Source organism: Staurois parvus, unplaced genomic scaffold (assembly GCF_062004578.1).
Source record: "Staurois parvus isolate SC_StPar_1 unplaced genomic scaffold, SC_StPar_1.0 ptg000249l, whole genome shotgun sequence".
Taxonomy (NCBI): Eukaryota; Metazoa; Chordata; class Amphibia; order Anura; family Ranidae; genus Staurois; species Staurois parvus.
The window spans coordinates 7,157,332-7,172,377 of NW_028318045.1; the positions used below are offsets into that span (position 1 = coordinate 7,157,332).

At 41.4% G+C, this 15,046-nt stretch overlaps 1 protein-coding gene across 1 annotated transcript in view; it reads left to right on the plus strand.

Annotated features, from left to right (window-relative positions):
- The first annotated feature begins 8,089 nt into the window (after positions 1-8,089).
- The window catches only part of DENND2A (DENN domain containing 2A), a 157,961-nt gene continuing 151,004 nt past the window's right edge, over positions 8,090-15,046 (plus strand). Inside the window, exon 1 of the mRNA XM_089680717.1 lies at positions 8,090-8,467. The gene's annotated coding sequence lies outside the window, so the exon portion shown is untranslated. The remainder of the gene's footprint in view (positions 8,468-15,046) is intronic.

Consider the following 15,046-nt stretch of genomic DNA (forward strand, 5'->3'; position numbering starts at 1 on the left):
ACTGTCTGCAGAGTCAATAGCTAAAGACCTCCAAACTACATGTGGCCTTCAGATTAGCACAACAACAGTGTGTAGAGCGCTTCATGGAATGGGTTTCCATGGCTGAGCAGCTGCATCCAAGCCTTACATCACCAAGTGCAATGCAAAGTGTTGGATGCCGTGGTGTAAAGCACGAAGTGCACGAATCGAGTTTCTCTGTCTGTTAATTTTATGGACGTGTCTGGGTGTGGCATTTGCCAGGAGAATGTGTAAAGTGTGGTGGAGAGGGGATTATGGTGCGGGGCTGTTTTTCAGGGGTTGGGCTTGGCCCCTTAGTTCCAGTGAAGGGAACTCTTAAGGCATCAGCATACCAAGACATTTTGGACAATTTCATGCTTCCACCTTTGTGGAAACAGTTTGGGGATGGCCCCTTCCTGTTCCAACATGACTGCGCATCAGTGCACAAAGCAAGGTCCATAATAACATGGATGACCGAGTTTGGGGTGCAAGAACTTGACTGGCTTGCACAGAGTCATGACCTCAACCTGACAGAACACCTTTGGGATGAATTAGATCGGAGACTGCGAGCCAGGCCTTCTCGTCTAACATCAGTGTCTGACCTCACAAATGCGCTTCTGGAAAAATGGTCAAACCTTGCCATAGACACACTCCTAAACCTTGTGGACAGCCTTCCCAGAAGAGTTGAAGCTGTTATAGCTGCAAAGGGTGGGCCAGCTCAATATTGAACCCTACAGACTGAGATTGGAATGCCACTAAAGTTCATGTGTGTGTAAAGACAGGCATCCCAATATTTTTGTCAATATAGTGTATATATATATATATATATATATATATATATATATATATACATACATACATGACAGTATTCCATGAAGCAGTGATGAGAAGTGATGACATTAGCCCAGGGCCCCAGGTGATCATCAGTCTCTGATCAGAGGATCGGTCTGTACATCTCCGGTACACACACTGGCACACACGATCCTCCAGCTGTAACAGGGACCCGGCTAGTGTCCAGCACTGGCTCTGCTTTCTTCTAAACAGCTGGAGCCAATCAATAGGCGGGGGTGTGAGTAGGATGATCAGGGCCCAATATGTATGAGAGGGAAGCGGTGTAGTGCTGGAAGGTTGCCTGTCCTCACTGAGAGCTGCAGCCTGGACTCTGCACCCCAACAGGAGTAGGGTTGCCACCTCATCCCTTTAAAACCGAACACATTTTTTTATTTGATTTCATTACCACCTTAATCAGCCACAGAACCTGTGTAATTATTATGTGTTCGGTTTTAAAGGGATAAGGTGGCAACCCTAGACAGGAGCCATCAGAGGTGAGCCTAGCCTAGGAGGATGGCAGGTCATGCAGGTGACAGGAGGAGGAGGGAGTGGACAAGGGCCAAGGAGAGGAGAGCGGATGCTGATTGATCATGTGGGAGGCCACCATGTCATGAATGATCCTTCAGCTGAGGGAAGGGGTGGGAGAGGGCGAGGAAGAAAAGACAGAGGAAGATATCGGGTGTCTGGGCCAGTGTAGCAGCTGAGCTGCAGCTCCTTCCTGTGTTCCTCTCTGACTCAGTCCCTTACTGCAAGCCGGCTAGTGGCTGGTAATCACTGCAGAGTTTTGTAACTCTGTCTCTTTTTTTTTCTTTGTCTGATTGATTAATACAGTTCATTTATATTTGATTAATATATATTTTGTCTTTAATATTGTTGCTGGTGACCTCTTATGGCACTTATTTTTGCAAATCAAAAAAATGTAGCAGTTTTATGTTTTGTTGATTTAATATTTTCCACCGTTTTTTTGACATTTTTTTTTTGGGGGGGGGGGGGGAGTGCACAAGTAGCTGGTCTTGCCTAGGGCGCAAAATAGTCTAGTACTGGCCTTGCATACTGGCAGATTATGATATTACCTTGCAGTAGGAAACTTTTTTTTTAAGCTTTCTTACTGCTTTAAATAAATTATTGTAATCACAAATATAATATAATATCCATTTTTTGTACATTATAAAAGAAGATGTTGCATCAAGTAGATACCAAACATGTCAAGATTTAAAGTGGTTGTAAAGGCTCAAGATTGCATTCTTCTGTGTGCAGCAGCCCCCTAATAAATATCTGAGCCCCATAACCATTACGCAATGTGCATGAGAGCCTCAGCTCTCCAGAGACTCTCCCTCCTCATTGGCTGAGACAGCAGTGGGAGCCATTGGCTGTCAATGAAGAGAGAGAGGGGGCAAGGCCTAGCCACTGCTCTGTGGGTGAATAGACATACAGAGCACTGGCTTGGGAGCGAGCCTGCTCCGGTACCCCCATAGCAAGCTGCTTGCTTTGGGGGCACTTGGTAGGAGGGAGGGGCCAGGAGCGCCAGTGGTAGATCTGAGAAGAGGAAGATTGGGGCTGCTCTGTGCAAAACCACTGCACAGAACAGGTAAGTATAACATGTTTGTTATTTTTTTTTTAATTGCCTTTAATATCACTTGAAAACGGCACATGCCTGTGAAAAGGCAGAAAAGTACAGTACCTAAAATTGTCAATAGGAGATGCTTTAAAACTCTTTATAGGTTGTCAGTTTAGAAGTAAGCACAAATTATGGCCCTAGAATTATTTCTCTCATTCTTACATATGCATGCTGGACCTACAATGGGGTAATGGGGTGCTTTTAATTTGTTTTGATTATTTATTTTATTTAATGTTTTTTCTCACTCGACTTTTTTGCTCTCACAAGGGGGCTAACAAAGGAACACTAATGCAGACATTACATCTAAGGCAGGGGAGTCAAACTCAATTTCATTGGGCACCATCAGAATTATGGTTGCCTTTAAAGGGCAATTTGTATCCAAAAGACTAGATGTCCAGACACCCCACCCCTCCTTACATCAGATGTCAAGATCCCCCCATCATCAGAAGTCAAGAGTCCCCCACCCTTACTTACATCACGAAGCACCTCCCTTACCTTATGCTGCTGGGAAGAAGCTGGGCAGCAGAAAGTGCAGGGTCTGGAGGAGGACCAGAGGGGGTCTGGACTCAGTTGCTGGAGTCTGCTGAATGCTTAGACCATGGGAAAAGGAGATTATGGGGTGCCATGGCTGCACAGAGAGGCTCAGGATCTGTAGGAGGAGTCCTGTCCTCCTCTGTGCTCAGCTACTGAGACAAGGTGGACGTGGTGGAGACGAGGTGCAAGGGCCACAAGAAATGGCCTGGTGGGCCAGATTTGACCCACGGGCCTTGTGTTTGACACATGCAATCTAAAGACTGGTAAACTGCAATAGGTTACATTTTTGTTTTTGGGTTTAGTTATCCTTTTATGTGTAGATTATAGCAGTCAACCTGACCATTCCTTGCATTTCCAGACCATCTGGAATTCAACTGTTTGTTAAATTGCAGTACCTTTAGTTTGTCTTTCCTTACAATGATATTACAATACAATTGTAATGATGGGGTTTATGGATTTGGCTTCACAAGCAACAGGAATATAGAATAGAACTCCTCTAATTGTAATGTTCTTGTAGCAGAAGTGACAGTACCAATAATGGCCACTAGAGGTCAGTAGAGTATCTCATATGTGGCCAGTGCTGAAGGCATGCCAGGTATAAGGAATGATGGCTTGGCTGCCAGATTGCTCTGCTTCAAAAAGTTCCCAAATATTTTCCTAACGTCTTTGTAAAATGCTATGGCAAATGCAAACATATTGGAGTGGTCCCATGCAAGAGGTTCATGTGCTATAGCACCTACTGTGCTGTGCAGTGAACTATGTTGTTTGCACAGCAGACTATTGCTATCACAATGTGTGAGTTGCATTCAGTGGCAAGATGAACATAGCTCCTACTGCAAATATCCAATAAATAATGGGCCTGATTTACTTAAAACAGTATTAAATGCAAAACCAAAAATGTAATTGTAAATGTATTGCAGCTTACCAGTCATTAGATGTGGTGGCTGCATTAGTTTTCTTTTTTTTCTGCTTTTCCTCTCCGTTGTCTCCTGGTGATCTGGCAAGTAACACATTTCCTGTATTGGAGTGTGTCTGGATGAAAGAGCACAAGGGCATCTTTGAACAGCAGCATTGTCAGTCTAAGGGAGGGGGTGTTAGATGGACTAGCAGATTTAGATACAGTAACAAATTGAAGCCAAACTCCAGCTTACACTGCAGTTACACAAGCAGCCACTGCAATATTTTTGGGGTTTTTTTTTGTGGTTGTGGGGGATTAAGGTTTTACATAAAGAAATAAAAGCTGATCATTGTAAGCACCACCTGCCAGTTGTGAATGGTTTGTCCCAACTTTCTACTTGATACATTTTCAGGACAGCTTGTTCTGTTGACAATCAACAGACTTAATGGCTGGATCATCAGATGAAAATAAAAGAAAAAAAGCCTAAAAGAAAAAACCTAATACAGCCACCACATCTAAGAAAGGTAAGGTGCAATATAAAAAGTATTTACTTTTGGGTTTATTATTGCTTTATGGATATGTATATGTGTCAATTGTGCGCTAACAATCTAATCATATGCTTTTGGGTCTATCTAAATATGCTATGCCCAGAGTTCAGCTGTTATATGAAGAACGTCTCAGTGAACCACGCCCCGTGAAGTATTGTATTGCGCCTGTGCATATCTTTGTGTGATTGTGCAATTGCCAATGCACCAGTGTACAAAAGTCCATGCACTGGTGCTTGAAGCAGACATTCTAGTGATACATATCTGTACATACACGGCCTTTTGTATGACAGCATAGTGTACAGGATTTTTTGACATGCTGATTAGCTTGTTGCATCGCATTTTATTGGCTAATGAGTGGATAACAAATTCAACTGCTTGGCTTGCGGTTGCTGTGTGTAATTCCCATTTAAAATCCCCTTTTGACAGAAAAAGGAATCAGGCATTCAGGAGTTGGCAGTATTTACTACCTTCTGAAACGCAGTCCAGTACAGATCACGTTTTAGAGGCGTGGTAGAGACAGCTGCTTGTCTGAAAGAGATCAGAGTCTGTCAACCCAAACCCTTAGTGTATATTCAGGTCATAGAGGTGGAGTTGGGGGGACCATTGACAGGCTTTTGACTTTCCTTCCTCATGTTAATAGAGCATCCAGGGTGTTGAGCTTTCCAGTGAGCATAGAAGAAAATTACAAGCTATTCACAGAGAACTTAGGAAATTTTGTTCATCTGGCTGACTTGCAGCACTGGGGTCTTCGGTTGGAATACCAGCCTGGATGGAGTTTGCATAATTTCTGTTTGCTTTCATGGGCTTCCTCCCACATTCCAAAGACATGCTGGTAGGTCAGTTGGCTCCTGTCTAAACTGGCCCTAGTGTGAGTGTGTGTGTGTTAGGGACCTTACATCGTAAGATCCTTGAGGTTGGGACTGATGTGAATGTGGAGTATGGAAAGCACTGAGTAAAATCGTTGGTGCTATATACAGTAAATGTCTCTAATAATAAATAAAATAAGACTCTTAAATGAGTTGATGTTTCCTCTATTTTAGTGGTCTCCAAACTGTGGCCCGAAGGCCAGATGTGGCCCTTTGCTTGCCTTTATCTGGCCCTTGGGGACTATTCCTCCATCAACAGTGGGGCATAATTCCTGCCACTGACACAAATGATGGGGCACTATTCCTCCCACTAATATTAATGATGCAACAGTATTCCTCCCACTGAAACCAACAATGGGGCAGTATTCCTCCCACTGGCTCCAACAATGGGCACTAGGTCTTGAACTGATACCAATGATGGGACACTATTTATGCCACTAATACCAATGGTGGGGCATTACTCCTCCTCCTACTGACCACCAACCCTAAGATAAGGTTTACTCTCATTAATGCTGGGTCAGGGACATTTTCTACCCCTGCTGGCCACAATCTGGCCCCTGAAAGTCTGAACTGGCCCTTTGTTTGAAATGTTTGGGGACCCCTGCTCTATTTAATCTTAAATCCAGTATTTTTCTTCTGCATCACTGCCCCTCATATCCTGTGAATCACACTCAGCCTTGACTTATCTATTTGGTAGGAATTGAGAGTTGTGATTTCCATCTCAGTACTTCTGTCATCTCACTCTGGACAGTGAAGGATTTGAGTGGTTTGAAGGAAAGTGGTTAGAACATAATTTATGGCTAATTGACATGTAATTAATCTGTCCAGTAAAACCTAATAGAAAGTTACAGTAGGATGGGTATCCAAATGGGTAATCTCAAAAACACTACAGTATATAGAAAAAAAGTGCACAGGACCACTTTGATTTTTTTTTTTGCTGATTTTTTATGTTTTACACTTTTATGGTATTTCAATATCTGTTTTAATTGTTGTAATGCCAACCAATGTTCACTAAAAATAATTTAGTGCATCAGTAAAAAAAGATAAAAAGTAATGATAAAAGAATGAATGCATCCATCATCCAAAGTCGGCCATACAGAGTCAAATTCCGAAAGAATTTTCTTTCGAAAATCTTTTCTAAGAATTTTCGTTCACATTTCGCACCATTAGTGAGCCCAAGCAAAAGCCAATTTTTGAACGACCATCAAATTTGAGTGATCAGGCATATTGGAAATTGTTTGAAAAACAAACAAATTTCTAATCAATGATGGGAGAATCGTGAGAGAAATGTAATTGATAAAGAAATGAACATGAGCTGTGACCTGGAAAGAAAAGAAAATTCATGGCCACGAAAATTGTTTTCTGTAGCAACATGAGGTGAAATTAAAGGCTTGGTTGGTCGAATTTCTAAATCAATAGTGGCACCATTGGATTTCAAAATGCACAAAATTCCGATTTTCTAAAGAAAATTTATTTGGAATTCGACCCATGTATGGCCTGCATAAGAGGAAGTCAGATCACAGCAGAGAAGAAAAAAGAATTTGGTAATTTGGAGGAGGCTGCGAGCATTAGGAGGAACTTTATTGAGTTAAGAATACATACTTGAACAGACTTTTTGTTTTAAACCAGAGTTTGAAGCTGATTGGTTGATATGAGCAATGGCACCAGTTGAGACAGAACTTGTCTCAGACATTTTTTATTAATTCTTCCATCTGTGTCCCTCTCCAATATAGTTCCACTATCATTCAGGGACCCAAAGCTGGTCATACACTGTACAAAATTCAAGGCAGCACCTTATGAATCAGCCAAAATTCATCCTTGAGTGGCCTGCCCCCCCAACAGCCTTTTATTAAAAGGTGAAAGGAGCTGGGTGGATAATTGTTGGCCAAATAGAGCCTGCATCCAATCAGATGCAGTTGTTGTTTGGGTATTTTGAAGCTGCAGTGAGAGGTTTGCTCATCTGCATTGTACAGTGTAGGTGGATTAATCTGCTAGATTTTTTTTTTTTTCATTCAGCCTGCAAATGCCATTCCACTGTCCAATACGATTGTGTCATTGGCCTGCAAGAACACCCTTGATGATCAGAAGGGATATTAGTTGGCAAGCCTTACCCATGGAGTCAGGGAATACCAAGTTAATTGAACACAGTGAAAGTATATCAGAGGGAGGCACAGAGGAAGCTTTTCTGTACAATATTAGGCATTCTGCCCTTAGGCAAGGCATTTGGTTTTCAACATTTAAATTACAATAGAGGTTCAAAAGGAGAATGGTACAATTTAAAAAAGTTTGCCAAAAACTCATCCAAACTTTACAAAGTAAAAAAAAACTCTAGTCCAAAACTTTTTAATGGATTTTCCAAAAAACAGTAAGCTCAATAGCAAAAAAAAACCCCAAAAAACATCTACTTCTAAAGTTCATAGAAAAAAAACTACTCCGAACATTTTATCTGCAGTGGGTTGGCCCATATTACAATTCCACAGAGGTTTGTGAAATACCATTGCATCCTTTTCCATCTACCACAAAGGTTCAAATCGTTGCAATTAGCTCTTTGAGGATCAGATTGGGCCAGATTGCATTGCATCCGGGGCCCCCTGCCTCTGGAGCCAGAAGAGTTAATAGGAGTTTGTCCTAACCCCTATCCCCCACTGTAAGGCCCATCCTGTATTCAGGGCTACAGGTTGCCATGGAGATAGAACCTTAGCCCAGCCAGCTGCAGATGAAGAAGTCAGAATGGGTCAGGCCTCCACTGGTGGGAATAGGGAGGAGGAGGAGGAGAGAGAGCGAGGAGGAAGCAGCACAACTCCAAAGAGAGACACAGAGAGAGCAGAATAATTTCCAGCAATCACTCTGAAAAAAAAAATACCCATTATCAACAGGGAAATAAAGTGTACAGGATGTATGGAGGAGGGGAGCCAGCGCTGCAGGGACAGGCTCTGCCAACTTCTTCCATTGAAGTTTAGGAAGAAGAGCTCGCTGCAAGAAGAAGGCATTAGATACTTTTTTCTGTTTCTTTTTTTTTTTTTTTTTTCAAAGAGGATTTGGAAGTTTAACAAAAGAGGGGAGGAGGGAGGGGGGCATGGATCCAGATGCTGCTTATTCCTCTCCCTGCGCTCTTCTCAAGTTACACAAGATGAGGGAAGAAGAGAAAGAAGCTGCTCCCTGGGTTTTACAAGAGGTAGATTTCTATATATTTATTTGTCCATTAATATCTGTATCAATGTGTGCTTGAATATGGAAGAATAGAATGTGTAGTTTGGTGGAAGTGGGAGCAAAAGGCTTTGATGAGGGACTGTGGGAAAAAAAGTTTAAGAAGTTTGGGAAAGTAATCATTATTCAAGAGACGGGGAAGAGATGGAATTACAATAAAGTGAGGATAGAGTGCAATTCCTTCTGGCTTTTGGCTTAAGTCAAGAAAGGAGTCATAAACTTCTATGCAGTAACTCATAGCAACCAATCAGAAGTCTCCTGCTGATTTCTGATTTGTAAACATTTGGGTTCTGATTGGATGCTTTTGGCTACTGCACGTAGGAGATAGCACTCTTTAGCAAAAAAAGGTAATTATTTATATATATATATATATATATATATATATATAGTATATTAGTTATATGAGTTATATGGATAGACTGAAAAATAGATGCATACATAGGTTGGATGGAGAGAACGTAGATCTGCAGACAGATAAACAGACCATTAATGGATATTGGTGAATGGTAACATGGACAGATGGGTGGATCAATGGTTAGACAATTAGACATCCATAGGATGGAGAAAATTTGATAGATAGACAGACAGACAGACAGACAGACAGACAGACAGACAGACAGACAGACAGACAGACAGATAGATAGATAGATAGATAGATAGATAGATAGATAGATAGATAGATAGACCATGGATGGATAAATGGATAGCTGGATATCTAAACAGATGGGTGTATGAATGGATGTGTGGAGGGAAATACAGTAGATAGATAGATACATAGATAGACCATGTATGGATGAATGGATAGCTAAATATCTAAACAGATGGGTGAATGAATGGATGGATAAAAATAGGTAGATAGATAGATAGATAGATAGATAGATAGATAGAATATAGGGGATAGATAGATAGATAGATAGATAGATAGATAGATAGACCATGGATGGATGAATGGATAGCTGGATATCTAAACAGATGGGTGTATGAATGGATGTATGGAGGAAAATACAGTAGATAGATAAATAGATAGACCATGTATGGATGAATGGATAGCTAGATATCTAAACAGATGGGTGAATGAATGGATGGATGGAGAAAAATAGGTAGATAGATAGATAGATAGATAGATAGATAGACCATAGATGGATGAATGGATAACTAGAGACCATGGAGGGATGAACACCTGGACAGATGGATGGATAAATATATAGATGGATAAACAGACAGACAGATTGACCTGGACAGATGAATTGTTGATAGAGATATAGATAGAAAGTCAGAAAGACCATGGATTGATGAACGGATAGCTAGATACATGGGTATAGATGGGTGGATGAATAGATAGATAGATAGATAGATATGGTAGATCAATCTAATTGTTTGAAGTAGGGTAGATCATTGTACAAAATAAGCCTATTTGAACTATATTATTTATTGTATTAATATACTGTAAGAGAACCTATGGATTTTTAGCTGATATCTCTAAGAGCGCTTTCACACTGATGTGGTGCAGTTTTCCTGCACCACGGGTTTAGCATAGTGTACCTGCAGGTTTTGTGTGGGCTACCTGCACTTTGCCATAGACTTCTATAGAATCAGGCGGTTTTGGTGTGTTTTCTGAACATGCACCATAATCCCTGCATGCAGGATGCATCCGTTTGAATGTGTCCTAAGGTTCTTTAGAAAGAAGATGAATGCACTCAGTGAAGAAAATTTATATTTTGCTAATCTAGCTGTTAATGTGTTTATTGATTGGTTGTATTGGTTTTACTGATACTTAGAGTTTTGATTTTCTGTATCTTTGTACACTTTTGATGTGAGCCTCAATATCTGCAGCTGTTGCCCTCAGAATTGTCTTGGAGGACCACAAAACTGTGGTCACATGAAATGATGGTTATTTAAGCGGAATACTTTTTCAGCATTCTTAAGACTTAATTTTAATAACTATAAATGAGCAAGTGAGTCGTAACTGTACATCACATGTGGAGAAAGAGATTGGATGGAACATTTGGCCAGCTTGGAAAAGGAACATTTTTACGGCATAAATTTCCACATTCAGAATTTCAAAACCTGGGACTTCCCCCGAAAATCATGGACAGTTGGCAACTCCGATCATATATAATTATATCACATGTGCAGTAAAAGGTTTCTTCGTTATGCTGAAAATATTTGTGGTGAATGACTGGGTTGCAGCATTGTTAACCACCTCAGTACCAACATGTTACACCCCCTTCTTGTCCAGGCCATATTTCAGTTTTCAGTGATAGTTTGACTAACAATTACCTGGGCATGCAATTGTACAAAAATTAATTTTTATATAATTGTTTTGAGACAGCTAGAGCTTCCTTTTGGTGGTAAGACTATAAAGGAAAAAAGACCAAAAATTTGGAATATACATTAACTTTTCATTTATAGTATATTTCCCCCTACAATATATTTTCATTTCTAATAGATAATGATCAGAGCTGATTCCTGGCATAAAATTTTATTTTGGCATTGTATTAAAACAGGTATTCAGGCAAAAAATGGGAATTACTATGTTGTGCTGAATCTTCCCAAAAGCATTAGGATGGGTTCACACCTTTGCACTGCAAGAACACATATTGCATGTTAGGGTACTGCAATACCATGCATTCATAATGGCATCTCATTGTACCTTGCCAACACACATGCATTTTAGCACACCACAACACACTGTAAGGCACTACTATGCACAGTGGTGAGTGCCTTTCAAAAAAAAGTGCATGCATTTTCTGGTGTGTTGTAATGCATTAAGGAGCAAATTAAAAATACAGTAGTAGTCTGCCCTAAAACAACACACATTAATGTGCAAAGTAAAGCAAGTCAACGCATATATGTGAAACCATCCTACTGATTAGTAGCGATACTACCCAGTAGCAGTGGATAATACTATTTATTAGTGGTCAGTGGCATTTTAACCTACCTGACTTAAAAAAAAAAAAAATTACCCCCCCACCTTCAATCACAAGCCTTCCTCTGCTGCTCCCTTTCTTCTGCTCTCCTTATTTCCTATGATCAATCTGCCACAATACTCTTTTCTCCCATTTCTCCATTGTGAGAGCAAGGGGAGGGTTGAATGTTTGTAAACATAGGCAGTGTTTACGCTTGTGATGGCTGTGATTGGTTCACAATGGTCAGAAGGCACAGAGCAACTCTGAAGCTTTTTGCCTGTAATCTGCACTGTATATACAATGATCTTTAAAAAAACCTTTCTCTCAGAATAATCACAGCTCCTATATGCTGTTTAGCTACAATGGCTGGTCAGGAAATAGTTTATTAACCACTTGCCCTCCAGAGGATTTACCTCCCTTCCTGACCAGGCCAATTTTTGCGACATGACGCTGCGTTACTTTAACTGATAATTGTGCAGTCATGCAACACTGCAACCAAATGAAATTTACATCCTTTTTTTTCCCACAAACGCTTGTGCTTTTTTTATTTTTTGCGATATGAACAAAAAAAGACAATTTTGAGAAAAAAAATATTTTTTCTTTTTGCTATTAAACATGTCCAGTAAAAAAATAAAAAAATCAAATTTCCTCATAAATTGAGGCCAAAAAAGTCCCAATACATATAACTTAATTGGTTTATGTGAAAGTTATAGGGTTTACAAATGGCGGTATATATACTGGAATTTTTTTTTTACTAGTAAGCGACTTATAGCAGGACTGCGGAACTGCAGCAGGCATTCTGACACTGGGGGGAACTGATTTGGTGTCACTGACATCCCCAGTGACATCAATACAGTGATCAGTGCTAATTAAAAGCACTGACACTGTACTATTGGCACTGGGCAGGAAGGGGTTAACATGTGGGGTGATCTAAGGGTTAACTGTGTGCTGTTTTACTCAGGGGCGGACTGACAACTCATGGGGCCCCCTGGGCAATAGGGGATCATGGGGCCCCTGTGTCCTTGCCCAAACTCAAAAAAGCCTATGAAAAAGGTACCAGGGGCATCTCATGGGGCCCCCTACTGACCCCGGGCCCTCGGGCAATGCCCGAGTTTCCAAATGGTCAGTTCGCCCCTGGTTTTACTACATGGGCTGTGTCTCACTGTAAGCACACTGCTTTGTATGGCTCTGCTACGCAGAGCCATACAAAGCAGTGTGCAGGAGCTGACAGGGGAGAGATATACTCAGGTCTCTCCCCTGTCGGAGATACTCAGTGATCACCGGGTGCCGGCGAGAAATCACTGGCCAGGACCTGGTGAATGACAGCCGAGGCCGCAAATGGCGGCGAGGGTAAGGCCCCCTACCCAGAACTGCAAAATCACGTATTTCTTCTATAGGGTGGCAGGGAAGCGGTGAAAGGACCAGTTCACCCATAAGTGTTATTTTAATTATAGATTTAGTATGAAGACAGCCCCTAGCTCCTTATTTATTTATTACAGATACACGACTGTCAATTTACACAGCGCTTTACATACAGGGATTTTTACCTCAGAGAATAGGTGCAGGAACTCCACCCTTCAGAGTCACTTCTTGTCTCCCCTCACCCACCCACCTCTGAGCAACAACCCTTCTTTCCCACCACCTACCCACCTCCAAGTACTGCCCCTTTTAGAGAATACAGATCCAAGTATCATTTTGTTTTATGGAATTTGTATGGATTTTGTTAATGATAACAAGGAAAACAGTAAAACAGATCCCCCACAGTCAGCAGCAATAGATTCTCCTAGCCACAATCAGGGGCGGACTGACAACTCATGGGGCCCCCGGGCAATAGGGGATTATGGGGCCCCTGTGTCCTTGCTCAAACTCAAAAAAGCCTATGAAAAAGGTACCAGGGGCATCTCATGGTGCCCCCTACGGCAGTGCCCGAGTTTCCAAATGGTCAGTCCGCCCCTGGCCACAATAGACCCCCAGCAGCAGCAACAGATCTCCCAGCAGCCAGCATAAATAAACCCCTCCCTCAGCACTAGATCCCTTCCAGTGGAAATTGCCCCCTTGCAACAAAGACCCCCACAGCAACAATAGACCACCCTGCAAAAAATAGATCCCCAACAGTGTCAATAGATAGATTCCCCAACAGCCATCATCAATAGACCTTCCAGCACACCTTGCCATTACATACATTCAGTGCTGGAGGTGCTGGAACTGCGTTCCCCCACATTCCCACTGAAAAAAGCCCTGTTTACATATGTATTGTAGATTCACATCAGTCCCTGCCTTCAAGGAACTTACAATCTAAGGTCCCTAATGCGTTTTCATATATAGACAACCAACTGGCATGTCTTTGGAGTGTGGGAGGAAACCCACGCAGGCACAGGGAGAACATGAAAACTCCGTGCAGGTAGTATCTTGGTTGGGATTAGAACCAATCCCAACCACGGCACTACCTGTATATAATAATCTGTTTCTCTCCATAATCCCCAAATCCATTCTTCTACCCAGTTTTGGAAGTTCCTTTCCTTCTGTGTGTGTTCCAGCTCCACCTGTTACATTCTCCATAATACATTTAATATGTGCAGCAGGGATGGTGGGAACCCATCATAATAGGCAAAGCAAGTGTGCAGATCAGATAATTCAGTAGATTGTAAGATCTAACGAGCAGGGCCCTCTGTTGCCTCTTTTACCAAATTGTATTGTAACTGTAATGTCTACCTTCATTTTGTAAAGCGCTGCGCAAACTGTTGGTGCTATATAAATCCTGTATAATATAATAATAATAGAGGGATCTCGCCAATGGAGCCCCAGAGAGATAAAAATATCTGTCATACCAAACACTATATAGCAGTTCTGAGTGAACTGTTTCTTTAAAAACATAAGATACTTTGTTGATCATAAATATTTGTTAATGGTTTACTGAGTGTGATTCTGCAAACATCTGTCTGTCCTTGAAAGACTCATTTTCTTCCTAAACCCACCATGAAATGTCTCCCTAATATAGCTAATGAGTGATTGTAGATCCTGCCTGGTGAATATTTGTCTTTTGCTTTTCTCCATTAAAAAGAGAACAATTGTCTATTGTTTGCAAAGAGATTTTCCACTAAGTCTTTTGATAGGAAGCGATTGTTGTTTCACCATAATGGAGAATCCATCCGGGGAGAGTGACACCATCATCTGTGACAGTTGGGCAATACTGGGAATTCAGGTGGGCAGACATCAGCACTGGAACCCTAGAGAATCTTATGAGTCATCTTGCTAAAAAGTGCACTACAACGAAATATCAGTTTTGGATGACGTTTCTTGGTAAAATGGGCAATCTGGAGCATGCATGGTGTTTTCATTTTGCAATTTTTCTCCATGGAACATTTGTCTATTTTTCCCAGAGATGGGTTATAATAAGCTCACTAGTATAACAAATAACTCCAAATAGAGCCAACCCATAAAAGAACATGTTGAATACTTACCTGTCCAGGAGGCAGTGGTACCAGTCTTCCCATATGTAAGGTTCCCCCCACTGGCCACTACATCATTTCAGGGTTCTGTACACCTGTTACAGGTTGGCTCAGTTTGGATCTTGTTTTTCTAGTGTCAAGACCAGTTTAAAGGCCAACCCCACCTACAGTGGGGCAAAAAAGTATTTA